General features: G+C 39.4%; 1 long non-coding RNA gene across 8 annotated transcripts in view; it reads left to right on the forward strand.

Annotated features, from left to right (window-relative positions):
- The window catches only part of LOC308200804, a 140475-nt gene that overhangs the window by 34233 nt on the left and 90604 nt on the right, over window positions 1-15638 (forward strand). For 7 of the 8 annotated variants that reach the window (XR_013955822.1, XR_013955823.1, XR_013955824.1 and 4 more), the window contains one exon: window positions 8912-9049. This is a non-coding gene — a long non-coding RNA (uncharacterized lncRNA). Of the gene's footprint in view, window positions 1-8911; window positions 9050-11565; window positions 13946-15638 lie in introns of those variants that run through there. The other variant, XR_013955829.1, reaches the window with a different exon arrangement.

A 15638-nucleotide genomic window follows, 5' to 3' on the forward strand; every position in this document is an offset into this window, starting at 1 on the left:
AGAGGATTGCAGCATGATTCAAGTAGGATCAGGAGATCTGAGGCTCACAAGTCTTTCTGGCAGCTCCCTTGAGCTTAAAAATTGAGCCAAACAGGCAGAAGTTGACTGAGAAAAAGGAGAGAGTTGGCTGTTCTGATAGGGACTGCAGAGAGCAGGCAAGGCTGAGTTGCATGGGTGCTGCAAAGACTCTTAAGATGGGAGAATAAATCTTTTTTTACAGACTGAACATCAAAGGAGGGGACTATATTGGGGAAAAATGCATTTTGAAAATAAAGTAAGGCAAAAAAAAAAACAACAAAACTTTTACCTCTCTTTCAAAAAATATAAAAAAAAGGAAGAAAAAAAAATATGAACACAGAAGAATGGAGAAAAATTTAGCTTTGGTTATTTTTGCTCCCTTTCCTTAAACTGTAATACAGAAGAGAGACCTCCTTGCCTGCCTAGGAGGGACTCAGAAAGTACAAACCAGCCAGAGTCATGGTCTGGACCTCTGAACAGAGAAGTACAAAGGAAAGGTGTGCACTGTGCAATTCTTCAAGCTTCATGTTGAAAGTGGAGAAAAGCGGAAACGTTTGTGTGGCCCTTTCACAAAGATGCATGCAGAATAGTAATTTGCTGTGGAACAAATTGGCTGAAAATGGCAGGGTAGGGGGAAGGCTGAGCCCTGGCTGCTAACGCAGAAGCGGAAGGAAGTGCATCTGCAGAGCCAGGTCTCAACTTGAAGTTCACAGGTCCTCAACACAAAGCAGATCTTGCTGCCTGCTGAGCTGTCTGCACCATCCTGGTCTCCAGGGTCCAGGTGTGTAGAACAGATAACTAAAAGGGCTGTTGTAGCTTTTAGGCTTATCAAAAGAGAGGAAAACCCATTTCTGTCTATATATGAGAGCTGGTGAAAGACTTCCTGTTTGTATATGCTGGTATGCTGGTGCCTTAATGCAGCTAAAATTTGAGTCTGCTGCCCGTCTGTATGTGCCTGTGGTTGGAGCTGAGCAGCACAAGCTACTTTACTAACAACCAGGAAACTGCACCATATGTCATAGGCTCTTACTATTAAAAAAATCAGGCAGAGAGCTGGGAGGAGTAATAAGAACAAAGCTACCTGAATTAAATGTGCAGATTAAATATTTCTTGCAAAATGTGTACTGCAAAAATGCCTCCAGCCTTGCAAACTTGAGAGCTCTCATAACTACCTCCTTGTTTGTATTGCCCCAGTTCTGTACCGTTTTAACCACTGCATGCAGTAGATCTTTGGTAGTTACCTTTATGGTTATACCACAGTCGGAACAGGAGACAGCTAGCTATTGATACTGTGAACATACCCTGTTCATCCTGCTGCAGATAATTTGCAAAATGGCCTCAATCTTTTTGTAGGTTCGGTCATGACAAGAATTAATCAACAAGTAGGTTTTGCTGACATGCTTTATACTAAATTCTTTGTGTTGACTTCTGCATTACAAATAAGAAACTGCTGGTGGCAGATACTGACCTGTTTGTTGAATGGGGCACCTGACATTTGCTTGTGAATTGGAAGGCTCCTTATACATTCACGGACATTTGGTATGGCTGCACCACCTATGCGCAGATTCCAGCACACAGCAGCAGTGCCATCACGATTTTCTTCTGAATCTCCTTGGGACTGCAGCCCTGGTTCTTCAGACTAAGTGGGAATGGATGTGAAAGCCAATAAACAGATGTTGATGGTAGGGGCTTTTGCACTTGTTCTGCCCACCTCTGCCACTCCATAGTTACCAACAATAGAAGACTTAAATTACTTTTGAAAAACAAATGAACAGAGTAAATGATATGCTGTCATATCCTTGGCTGGGCTTTTTAATAGTGTTTGTTTGCTTATCTTGCTGATTTGCAAGGTCTGGTAATTTGCGATTGGCCTCCCAGTCGTTAGTGTGGATTGGCGCGGCTGTATTATATCAGAGGGACAAGCTAGTCAGTGAGAAAAAGAGAAGCATCCCATGTTAGGGAAGCTATAGGAAAATGGCTTGAATGTTGTTTTTTTGTTTGTTTGTTTTTTCTTTTTGCACTGCTTAGTGTTGTAATTATCTCAAAACTTTATTTCATATTGGTTTAGTTCTTAGTTAATTTCCTTGCATGTAAATAACTGTCCAAAAAAGAAGAGCCTCTCCTAGTCTTCAGTGAAGGTGATCTCTTGTTATTTTTTGTTTGAATACCCCCACTGTGGGCCTTTTATCACTTTTATGATAGGTGACGTATTTCTTATATAATGTAGCATCTGCACAGTGTTTGCTGAAAATTAAGCTGGTTTAGAGCACTATATTTCAAATCTGTCATAGCGGTTTCAGTGGCCATGTTCTTCCATTTTAACCAAATTATTGAGATTTATTTATTTTGAGAAAGGACATGCTATTTCATGCCAAAGTCCTTAAAACATCCCGATTACACTCAGTAATTTTATTCTCTTACCAAACTTGTCTGGTTTTTTAAAATAAGAATGGATATCACTTCCTGTGGCCCATCATCAAGCCGTTCCTACCTGACACTTGGCATGAAAGGATGATCTTTTGGTCACAGCATAGTGCTGCAAGCTCTCAGGGAAACTTGTTTTCCAGCCCTTCCTTGTTTTCCTTGGAGATCCTAGAAAGGTCATTTATCTTACCTTACCCTGTTGTCAGAACCTTAGAAGGAAAGTGTTAATGATTGCTTAATGTCTTGCTTTTTCTCTGTGAAAATTAAATTGTTTATTTTAGAAAGATGTGTACAACTTCAATCCATGAAGGCACACTGAATTAGCTGTTTTCTTACATGCTTAGTATGTCCAGTCCTCTGCTGCTAGGAGTCAAGAGAATACTTGCTCTTTTTTTTCCTCTTTTAAGAACAAGAGTTATTTATTGGGTAAAATTGGATGGATTCTCTTTATTTTGTGAGAAAAGGGAAAGAAATGGAATAATGCATCCAAGGAACAGAATCAATAAAACTAGGTGTAGTCCTTGTTTTGAAGGTATTGATGCCAATAAGGCTGTATTTGTTAGTGCATTTTTTTTGCTATTCAGAACCCTCTAATTTTTCTCCCTCTGTGAACGAGGTGGGTAGTTTCACTGCTGCCATATGGCTTAGCCTCTTCTTTTCTTAGCTTTATTATAAAGCTTGCAGTATTGCAGAGTCTAAATGATGCACGCTTACTAATGGACTGGTTTTACCATCATGAAGACAGAAAACAGGACCACGTGACTGGTTAAAGGCCTTATTTATTTAGTTCACTTACTATCTCTGTGTAGTTTAGGTATGCCAATTAATGCTGACTTTAAATTCAGAAAAGCAGGTTGTGATTGACACTGCCATCCCTGGACTGTCTGTGGGTACAAACTAGGGAGCCAAGGACTGGAGGTTCTAGGTGGAAGGTTGCTTTAACAGCTCAAAAAAACCCGTTTCTCTGGAGACACTTGAGTGAGAGGCCTCCAGTGCATAGTCTGAGCAGTTCCTTGACCTTGGCCACATGATCTGTTGGTTGAGCAGTGGCTCGAACCTGAGAACGTGGTTGTTCTGATGTTCACAGACATCTTGTCTGGTAAGAACCCTTCATCTCTACCTTCTTGTTGTAATATCAGATGGGAGAGTGGAGTGGCCTGGTTATGTTGTCCTAGCAAGGTGCAGGGTGTTTCCTACTGTAGTAACATGCGTGAATCATGTTTTGGTTCTGTGCATCATTATGGAAACTTTGTTCTGAGGTCTTTCTCTGGGTGTCCCTGTGACTGCAGATTGATCTATTAGGGTGGCGAAGAATAATCAGTTTTATTATGAAAAATTTCCGTGTGGCCCATGCTAGTCAGAGTAGACTTTTCACAGGAGCCTGACAGAAAAGACCGGCCTTTCCCTACGATTAAGGGGAAATTGGAGTGGATTACAGTGGATGTTAGAGAGTTTTTGATTCCTCACTGCAAAAGGCAATCAAGGCAGCCCAGGGCTCTGGGGAGCGGACATAGTCAGTCAGTACAGGTTTCTGAATTCAACTGTTTCATATGTGCCTTCAGGAAGAGGATGGGTGAAAATTCACCTTCCAAATGGTAGTTTGATGTGTAGAATGAGACATGCTGAATTGCTAGACTGCTCGTTATTTTTGCAGCCTGTCTTTGGGGAATCATATTTTTTTTTCTGCCCTTTTTTTGGGGGGGAAGGTGGGGAAGGGGAAGGGAAGCATTGTCAGATTCAATCAGCCCTTAATGTAACTGAACTAGGCAAGTAAGTGGGTGAGCACGTGTGTATATAGGGGTGTGTGTGTATATGTATAAAATTATTATTCTACTCTTGTTTGTAAGCATTATACTGATTCCTGCTGTGCCACTTCAATTACCATGGTGTTTACCCAAGCACGTTTTCTCTTTTATTCTTCTTGTGTGACTTCTATAAACGTTTCTAGTCTGCATGTCTGTTTTTCTGTTGTCCAACTTGGCAATTTTTTGCTCTTTTTTTCAAAAAAAAAAAAAAAAAAAAGGAAACCATTTTGCTAAAATGTGATCTTCTCCAGTCTGTAAATGTCCTGTCTGCTTTTCTACCACCCTGGTATCTTGCAGGTCAGAGACCTGTCTGATGTGCTTTGTAAGCAGCCTGTTTATAAACTGCTGCTGTTCAGTGGGCTCTGAGCGTAGCGCTGCTTCGACAGAACCATAGCTGGGCTTGGAGTCATTTTCTCTATTCAGACCAAAAATACTAACATCTGAAATGCTATTGTTCTGTATGACTGACATGAAAAGATCAGAGAAAAATCATTATTGGTGGAACTGTGAAACTCCTGCTCGATGTATATGCTAACTTTTGGTTTCTTCTTAGTTTAATTCTGCTTTGCCAACAGTTGTAGGTGTGTTGTTTGGCTAAAGCCTGAGTTTGGTGGTGTGGGGTGAGTAAGGAAATATGTGCTTCTTTGTTCTGTGTCTTGAGAAGAAATCTTCAATTCTGCAGAGTTCTTCAGGGAACATCTGTGCAAGTACAGCTACTTTTTATTTATATATTTGTAACGACTTAATTTAATTTGAAGGCAAACTGCAGTAGTGGCCTTGGTAGGGAAATAGTCTCTCATTTTTCAAATACATGCATATATATATATATATATATATTTTAAACTGTACACTCTATGTCACCTGTAGTCACTGAATATAGTGCGCTTCTCAAATCTGTCTGATAGTGGTCTCACTCCCAAAGGTGTTGCAAGTCCTAGTTAACATTTGCAGAGTAATTCCGGGTTCTGAATTCTGAGGTGGAAATGTAAATGCCTCCTGTCCAGGATATCTGGGATCCCTAAACCACTGGACTGTACTAGAAAGACGTGAGAAGACTTTGTTCAGAGCTTGTAAATCCAAGTAGGTACTAAACTCTGAAGGCTGAGGAAGCTGCTATGAAAGAACCAAGCTAAAACTTTGTTTCCCTTCCAAGGACAGTTTAACAGTGATGTTAGCATGTTTTAGACAATGGATAGCTTGATGTCTGCGGTCATAAATTTCTTAAAGTAGCCATAGTGTGCTGCATTTTTTCTTGATCTGCACTTAAATTTTCATTTACTTTTATATGTTGCTGGCTGAGGGCTGCTAGTTTTCTATCATGAGATATGGCTGCTGAAATAGATTTTTTTTTTTTTTTTTTTCCCCAGCTCTGAATAAATGTGCATTTTCAAAGCAGGTGTTTGGCTCAGAGTAAGAGAGGAGATGGTTCTGTAGGGAATACTCTTAGCAAAGCAATGTCGTAAATAGGTCTTGTGTCAGTATTTGGTGTAATGTCTTGATATGTGTCATCATGAATTATATATTATTTCAGATTTATCACTTCTTCCACTGATAAGGGACATTGCTTTTTTGAGTGAGTTTTCTTCTTGGCTTGAAAGATTTACTGATACATTGAAATTCCCTGTATTGGAGATTCAGATGAACTTTGGAAACTTGAGATAAGAACTATAAATCTGTTATAAACTAGGAAGCCATTTCTCAAAGTGTGTATTTATTGACAGAGTTTGTACTAGCTTATTCTTCTGCTTCTCATTTGTGTGCATCAGAAGAGCTTCTCTTTTCAACAGCATGAACAAACATTGAAAAACTTAATGTGGGATATACAATATATAGGTAATTTATCCTCATTAAAGCATCGCCAGGTATTGCCTCAGAGGGTTGAGTGGGGAATGGGTATCTTCCTGTAAAAGTCTCAAGTACTGCTCTCAGGTTTTGTTATTTTAAAATACTTTACATTTGGTGGTGTTTTTAAAAAACACCTCTAGACTTAAATCCTTATTTTGGAGCTCTAAAGTAGTGTTATTAACAATTGAAGTTCTTTATGCAAAGTTGGCTTCAGTTAGGTGTCTTGAAAATAAGATCGCTTAGTGGATGGTATAAGAAGGAGGCAGGGAAGCCACTGTTGAAGCTTCATCAAGAAAAAACCCCACAACTCTGCCTCTTCAATGAAGGGAGACATAGCATATCATTGATCTAACCTGCCAAGACAATGGCATGAGAGAATAGCTGGCACAGTTAGGCCGTGCAACTTGCCACTGCAACCCCAATGGGAAAATTGTGCCTGAGCAGATACACATATAAACAAGATTCTGAACTACAGACCTTAGGCAGACATGTGCAAAGGCTGTTACATAAGTTGTGTACAATGTTTTTTCTTTCCTAACATTAGTAGATTTATTTTAATCAATGTAAATCTACTGATAATAAAATATTTGAATTTGATTTTTGAATTCTTAAACTTTTCAAAAATCTTTAATGAAGATCAGGGAATAGAAATTAATGAGTGAAGGAGATCACATTTCTAGCATTTGTTTTTCTCCGTTGAACCCAATTAAGATGCATTTTTCCCCTCTGTTTTTCAACTCCATGTATTTTGTAAAATATTGACACAAATTCAGGTTGAAATTGTGTAACAGTTTCAGAGCAAGCAGCTTAGATACAGAATTCATTTTCTGTTCAGGTCTGCTTTCATCCCATTTTATGGTTCAACTGAGTTAAAGATAAGGCTCAGATGACTTCCCCTGGGGATCTATTAGATCCAACCGGAGACTTCGCAGAATCATTCTCCTGCCTTTTACCCAAAGGCAGATTAGTAGCTGGTTTACCCCCTTTTTGCTGATATAACCATGAAGTGAATAATACAGTTTCACTTCTAGCACTGCAAAAATGCTTTGTATTGTGGTGGCTTCATCTGTGGTGTTAGTTCTGGCCACTGAAATATGTGGCAGTGGTAGCATTTTAACTTTGTTCATGTTGCCACAGTGAAAGACCTTTTAGATGACATAAGCCTCAAGACACAATCCCAATATTAAAGCAGTAAGTCTCCCTCTTCGTGCCACTTCCTCTACTCCAAACACTCAATTATTTATCAGCTGGCATGGGCATTATGGACAAATCTATTGAAACTTAGAGTCACATTGTAAAATGCACATGGAGATTCCCCCATTGCAACTGTGAGATGATTCAGAAAAATCATCTTTGATCAAATTGTGCAGTGGAGAGGGATGAATAGAAACATGTTTGTCTGGCAAGCACCACTCAAATTTAATGGCTGCTAATATGAAGAAAGAGAAATTAGGAATACTTCTTATTTTATTATTTTTTGACCTACTCTGGGCCACATCCAGAGATTTAACTCCAGAGCTTGCTTCAGTTTCTGGATATTTATTTATGACACTTTTAAGGACGATCATTAACTGACTAAATATTGAAACAGTCTAAGTAAAGATAGCACTGCTTCCTGTGCTTTCTATTTACTAAAGACCTGGCTCTTCAGCAGCTGCAGATTTCTTGGCATCTGTGCAGACTGTCCAAGGAAAGCACCCAGTAGCTAAGCTGCTGCTGTTTTGGTTGGGTCTGCTTGAATCATAATAATTTTCAGAGCACATCTAATTCCTGCCTAGCCAAATCAGCATGAAGGCAGGGGAGCTTGGTTGAACTTTATTTTGGGGAGGCTTTGTTTTAAGCATGTTTTAATCCCTTGCACTTCAGAAGATGCCAAACTGTAAAGGGGAAACAGAATCTTTGCCAGTCATGATCAAGCATCCAGCTTGCTACTCAGCTGGATATGAATATTGAGCTTGTAGTGATGGGACATCACTGCATGGAAAAATGCCAAAGCCATCTTTCAGTATAAGAATAATACTTAGATGGTCCCATAGTATTAAATGGTACTAAATGATAGACAGAAAAAAGAAGTCTTGATATTTTAGTGTCTCTTACTCAACTTACGAAGGAAGAATGGTTAAGTACTTCAGAGCTTTATATCACATGCTGACTGGCTGCTGGGATCAAGAGGAATTGATTTTTGGCTACAGTAGGTGTCGTAAGAAGCAAACAAGCATGCTTTCTTTCTGCAATTGGATATAAATGATGAAAGCACCCAGTGATGTACAGCAATGAATCAGGTCAGCGATGAATTCTTATGTCTGTCAGAACATTTGGTGTGTGGAGAAATGGAAGCAAGACAAAACCTCTTTCTCTGGGGAAGTGGGGAGGAGCTGTTTTTTGTTGTTGTTGATTTGTTGTTGTTTGTTTTTTTTTCCTTTTGCAAGGGGGTGTTGGGGGCGGTGGGGTATTGTTTTGCTGCAGATCTAAACCTAGGTGAATTTACAGGGATGTCTTTGGAGATGGTCTTCTTTCAGGAATCCCAGCTCAGACTGAGAACAAATTGAAGCAGTTTTTATTCTTTTTTTCTTAGATTTTTGTCCGTGATTCTGCCAGGATACTCATGCAGACACAGTGGTCAGTCTGCATAAAGCTGCTTGCAATATGGGGAACTGTATGTTTTCATTTTGTCTTCCATAATTGGAAATAAATCCTCTAGATTGAAAATAGAATGTATTGCTTGTTGCATTTGGGGGGAAAATGTGACCAATGTAATAGTGTTGTATTTTTACATTCTCTGAGATGAATTGATTCTCTTTCTTGCATTTCATTTGCAGAACTGCTTTCCAGCTCTGCTCAGCTAGACAAGAGGAGGAGAATGGGAACAAAGTAGGAATTTTCTCACCCAGATCTGTAAGCTGTTTTCAGCATTGCTGATATGCAAGCTGCTCTAGTTTTGTTCCAACACAATACAGGTGAGTTTAAATTAAGAAACTTATAATTGAATTTTTAAAGGTAGAATTTAATATGATGAAGTTTAGTATAACAATTTCTATTCATATAGCCTGATTCTTCTTTGACTTTGTGCCAGCATAACTGACAGGCTCACTCAACCTAGGGTTCATCCTTCAGTAATAAGTGTGAAGAGAACCAACAAAGCCTCTGATTTTCTCGTACTACAATGCATATATTCAGTTTGCTATTGTATTGATAGTACTGATGAATTTGTCTGGATCTTGATTAATGCAGTGAGATACAGAATATGTATAAGTACTTAAAACAACAACAAAAACACAAGCAAAAAAGAAGACCCAAAACTGCTGTACATCTCATGCCTTTGCCCAGCAAGGTGTAATTTGCATGAGTAGCCCCTGGCCTGAGTGAATCTTAGGTAGTCTTCTGTGTCTGATACAGATGGTGTGAATTACTACAGCCACTAGAAACAAGTCTTAGTGCTTTATTCAAGCTGATGCATGACATGATTTTAGTGATGTCATCCCTAGTGTGTTGTGTGTGGGTGGCAGTTTTCTCTTGGTGTCAGATATTTTTTACAAGCTTTAAAAGGCTGACGTGTAAACGTAACAGAGGAGTAGACTGAAGTGTGGGACAAGAAATGTATTTTATTCAATGTTACTTGAACTTTCGCAGTACTGAACTGAAACAGGGTGAGTATATTGAAAACTGTTGCCCAACTAGCATTTGTGTAAGCTGTCCCAGGAATGCACTCATGGGGAGCATCTACAGGATGCTCTAAGCATTTGCAGGATTCAGAATACAGCTGGCTGCTGCTTGCCCTGCTCAGCATGCAGGCAGACAAGCTATTCCACATGTCCATCTACCTGCAGGAGTGCTGTTAATGCTGTTGGTCTCTGGAGTGCTGGTGAATTTCAGGTAGATATCATTCTACATTAGTAGCCTCTTTGCCCCCATAAAAATTAGGGTTAGGGCTGTGTTTGTTTACTTAGGAGGGGATCTTGGAACATTAGTTGTGGATGTTGTAGCAGACCAAGATCCAGTGGCTGTTCTAGCTCAATCACAATTTACACAGATGGAGTAATTAGGCTGCATTAGTTTGAAACGGGTAATGTGGGAAGGAGGTGCCCTCTGCGTTTGTAGATTTCTTGTTTTATTTTCTTTCACTGTGATGGTGGTCACTAGAGCTATGTAAAATACCAATTAACCAAAAGGGAACCCACAGGAGTCAGGGAAGTTCAAAGCACAGCTACTTTCAAGAGGCCTCCCAATGTCTTAAGAGAGTAAAGTTTGGCAGTCATTCAGACAGTGTAGGTGTGCTACTAGTGTCCCCAGTCAAAAGTTGTGCTGGTTGGCATGCTGATGGAAATATTGAAAAAATGTAATGTGGTATTTGCACTCTGATTTTTATTATTATTATTATTTTTTCCTTAAGCAATCAAACAGTGCTCAGGAGAAAAGCGTCTAATAATGAGCTGTTTTTTCCCCTAAAACTTTCTTTAAAAAATATTCTTATTTTTATTTTCTGCTGGTATTGTTGGCCATAGGAATATAAATTTATGAACTATCTGGATGCAGGAGGTGAGACCTTCCCTCTTTCACTGATAGCTCTGTAAAACAGAGTCCTTCCAAATGTGTTCCCTGAGTACTGCGTGCCAAATCCCTGATGTCATGTGACCAATAATGGACTACTTTTCTCTTCCGCTGTGCCAAGCTTTTTTGTACCATTTCAAGCCTCTTCTAAAAACTTCTCTCAGCTTAGCCTTTCTTGAGCTCTTGTTGCAAAAACTATACTTATAAACCTGTCATGTAACTATGAATAAGCATCGTAAAGCTAAAAATTCAGACTTCCACAAATTGCAAGCCAAATTTTTTTGAGTTCTCTGGAAGTTGACCTGACGGTCTTGGATTGGGCTCATTTATTTATTTGCAAGGATAACTTCTGCTCCCATAATACAAAGATTAAATGTCATGTTGTGAGGAGTGAAAGAGGTCTTGTATTTCTAGGAGTGGATCCTTGGACCAAAATCTAAAAAAGCAAACTTTTTTTTTTTAACCTGTCCAGAAGGTGCTGGTTTTTGTGTGTGTATTACTCTCTGAAAAACAGGAATAATGAAAGAGCGTTAATAAATAGGATGAAATTTCGCTGTCAGGAATGCCATGTAACTGGGTTTCTGGCTTCTCTTACTGTGTTATTTTTCACATCCAGTGGGGACCGGCAGCTGTGATTTAGTGCCTTCCTGGCATTTACACCTGTAGGTGGCAGCAGCTTCCTGTTCTATGGGCAGTTCGGGCTGGTTTCCAGTGTGATTAGGAAACTGAAAATTAGAAGCAAGACCTTCCCACCCCTTTTCTAAGGTTAACATTCTCCTTTGCTACTATGTAAATAGGCGGCAGTGCTTGTTCGACACATCTGTCGAACTAGCTTGCTCTTCCTCCGTTCGCTTTAAACATGGCTTCTCCCTTTGGTTCTGGGTCTGTTTTTCTCCTATTTTAATTAGTTCCATTCTGTTTTCAGACTTCCAAGGTCTAAGATCTGCTTGAAGGTAGAATCAAGGACTTGGAGAAGGGCTCTGCAATGCTGTACCGGCAATGTTGTAAAAAAGAGCAGTCAATGGGAACTGGGAAACTATTAATCTTTTCTACTTCTGTTGAAGTACGTGTATCGTTGTTGAACCCTGAAAAGGTCCAAAGTAGCTGTAAACAAATCAAGTAATGTTTTGACTTAATGTAGTTTTGATTTCTTTGGGTTCTTCATTCTCTGAATTAAGGCTGTCAGAAAAAGAGACATTGTTATCAGCTTGAAATATAAATTTGTGTTGCAGTAACATATGAATATTAATAAGTAAGAGAAATTAAATAAAGTCTTAAATTTATTCTAGCAAGATAAGCCAACAGAGCAATAGTGAAACAGTGGGAGAAGTCAGAATAATAAGAGGAATGATTCTAGAAAATACTGAGAGAAGGGTACTTTTTAAAAACTATATTAGCTACTATTAAACTTTTTTAAAATTATTATTATATAGAATTGGATCTCTAGTTTGTGTTGAGAGAGTCCATAGAACTTGTACCATCTGAATATTCTCTTATAAGGATTCTCTTCTGACAGAGACACAGGGCAACAGCTGCTGTGCCTCATTGCTGGGTGTTCAAACCGGAGTCTGGAAGAGGACCAAGTGTAGGCAGTGGCCAGAGGCAGAGGGGGTGGAGGGAAGCTCACATGACCGCCCACAATAAGCCCAATCAGCCGAGAAAGAGATGAAAGCAGGTGCCCAATGTGTCTCGTATTGGTTTTCTCTACCTAGGGATTCCCTTTTCATGGAGGATTCACAGCTACACAATTAGAGCAGCTTTCCAGTGCATGAAGCAGCTAGAGAGGTATTCAATCCACTGTTTCTCTCTACTGGTGGTATTAAAGTCAGTGTTCCAGAAGGACACTACCAATATTGCTTTGGATAATACTGTAGCTTTATCTGCCTGGCTGCTGTCCAGTAACCGCTGCTTATCTCAGCAATGATACCAGGCTGCGTCTTTAGATTTGCTCTTTGCATTGGAAAATGAGGCCCATGTGTGTTTTCTATACCTGTATCAGGGATTTTATCATACATACTAAATCTTCTCTCAAAAGGAATATGAACAGTACCTTTTTCTTGTGCAAAGCACCCGTAATGCTACTCTATAGTTTATAATCTGTTAGATGAAACTGAGAAATGCCTCAGTTTTGGATGTCTAACTCATCTTCCTTCATAATGTTGTAGAAGATCAAAATTCAAAATACGTTGTTTATGCTATCAGAAAAAGGCACTATGTTTATGACAGTGAAATAGGTTCAGCCTGAAAAATTCAAATACTATACTTTCCTAAGGTAGAAGTATTCCAAACACAGGCTTCTTAGTGCTATTTTAGAATTACATTTGCTTTATGAAGCTCATAGTCATTTTCTGTCTCCAAGGAGCAGAAACTGGATGTGGTGAAGGCACAGACAATTACTGTTGGTCACCAGGCATCACTTTCTAACTGCTGGCTGGCTAGTCAAATATAAATTTAGGACTTATCTATTACTTTCCTCTGGGTGTAGGGTTTTAGGAATCTTAAATATTTTACAGCAACTTTGCTTCACTTCAACACTGTGGACAGCCATTACAGTGGTGCTTAAGAATCAGCTCTTGGGATGTGTTGTTTTGCTGCTATGGTATGAGCATTTGGGAGTTTTCAGTGTTGTGTGTTCTGGGAGTCCTTTTGTATTTTGGTGGGATTTGGGGGTTAGGGCCCTCTGGAACCTAACTTCAGGGTTCTAGCTGCCAGTCTTCTCTTTATCTGAACACCAGAATATTTCCCACAGAGCCATCAGGATACATGATAGAAAAATTTGTATGGTGGATTTTACACTGTATAAGTTGTCTGCGGGTATAATGCTTAAAAATCTGTATTAGCTCTGGGATCAGGGAAATGAGGAAGGTGCTGAGGCAGTACGTGCTTTTATACATGTGCATGCATGCACATTCTCTATACCTGATTCATTTGATGGATACTGCTTCTAGGCTGCTTGATAGTAATGAGAGGATCATGCTTGAGAACTGGTGTGGCCAGAATTGGCTGTAGAATTTCAGGATACCTAAAGCTGCTTACAGTTCTGTGCAGACCTTCATAAAGTGCTGAGCTGCTTCCTTACAAAAGAAGCCTTGGCCGTTACTGTTTGGAAGAATTTGCTCTCGTCAGTTACTAACAAGTCTGGTGATAGATTGCCTACTGAGGTGTTTGTAGAAAGTGGTGATACTCCACATCTGCATAGTAACTGATGGCTTTTCATGATTGTTTTCTTTTTTTTTTTTCAAAATTGTTTTTCATTGCCACTTCAATGGCAACGCGTGTTTTTTTTTTTTTTTTTTTTTTTGTAACAGCTCTAGAATTTCATCAGCCAAAGGTAATGTATAAAGTCTAGGATGTTAAGGTACTTATAGAATTTTGAATGCTTTTCTGAAACAAATTGTGACTCTAGACCCAACCAAAGACAGTTTTTCTTTCTTTTCAGAGATCACATAGAAAGATGAAGTTAACCACATACCTTGTCTTCCTTTTTCATGTATTTGGTGTCTAGTTTGTAGTGCAGTTGTTTTCATACATCACTGAAACTGATTATGCTATTGTGCTTGTACAGTGATGCAGTCTCGATGTTTTTCAAAGAAATTATTTCTCTTTTGAATTCAAAGAAGTGCCTTGTCCAGGTCCCTGGCCATCAGGGTGGCATGCAGCAGCAAGGTAGCTTGGCTGAAGAATGGGAGTGCATCTACTTGTATTAGAGTGGGTAGAACCATCTGATATCTCATTGGACTAACTTCTAAAGTGGACCAAGTAAATACTGCTAGGAACCTTACTGGTACTCAACAAAATACTGATTATGCACAGGAGGTGTTTTTGTCCAATGCAACTCAATTTGTCCAATGCATCTCAATCTGGTTTGTAACAGATTTGAAATTTGGCTTCAGGCACGGACTGTAGAATTCCTGGGAGTGTGGTGGAGGTAGGAGCTCCCTCACTATCCATGTAGTTAAAGCCTTTTATTCTAATGTCTTCAAACAATGCCCATTCCTGTACCTCTCATACATGTAACTTTGATCAGAATTACCACAATTATCCTGCATGTGTAGATATCCTTGTTAAAAACAAGTGGGTGACTGCTGCTGTCTCCTCTGCTAATGGCATTGACTCTCATCTATATCAACTACCCTCTGTAGAAATTGAAATAATACCCCTGGCCAGTTTTAGTGTTGTGCCTACAAAGTAGGCTACATGTGGGGATGTGTTCTGCCACAAATAATTGACATCAAAGTTAACACAATACCGTATGCAGTTTTTGAGGGTTTGCTTTGCTCTGTTTGCAAGTCTCTCTCCCCCCCCCGCTTTTTTTTGTGTTCTTTCTGGTACATAGGTTGATCGTTGGTATCCTTTCCAGAAGAGGAAAGAAACTGAGAGGCACTTTTTCCTGTTTGGTAGTGAGGAGAGTGTAAAGGTGCCTGTCGGGATGAGACTTGGTCATGTTAGTACAGTTGTCAAAAGCTAACCTCTTTAGGCACCTTAATGACTCCCTAACAAAAATGGAGCTGGAGAGCCTTTTCTCCACCTTAGTCTTACAGTAATATTGCAATGATGCATCTGTTCATTGTGTATGTAAATGATGGCCTGATTCAGGCAGGATCAGACAAAGCTATGGATTAATTCTTAGTTTATCATCAACAGAGAAAATCCTTCATTATTTTTCTGCTAGAACTGAAGAATCTGCAAGGCTTATCTTTACCATCACTATCTTGATTATTCAGAGCTCCCAGCACCCTCCTGGAACAGCAGTCTGTGTGCAAGCAGATGATAAGTCTTGAAGAATGAACATAGTTATTAGCTGTGGTTATTTGAACATCACAGTTCACGTCTAGTTCCTTTGTGTCATGCATGCTGAGTACAGAGCAGAAGATGCAACTGTTTGGTGATGAAAAGAATAAAGGTTTGGGGACAAGAATACTGAAAAGTTTCATGTACTCCTCCCCTTCCTGCCCTTTTCAGTCCCCTTCTGTAGCTTGTTGTAGCACAAGTACTATC

This window comes from Anser brachyrhynchus (genome assembly GCF_964034855.1).
Source record: "Anser brachyrhynchus genome assembly, chromosome: 11".
Classification (NCBI taxonomy): Eukaryota; Metazoa; Chordata; class Aves; order Anseriformes; family Anatidae; genus Anser; species Anser brachyrhynchus.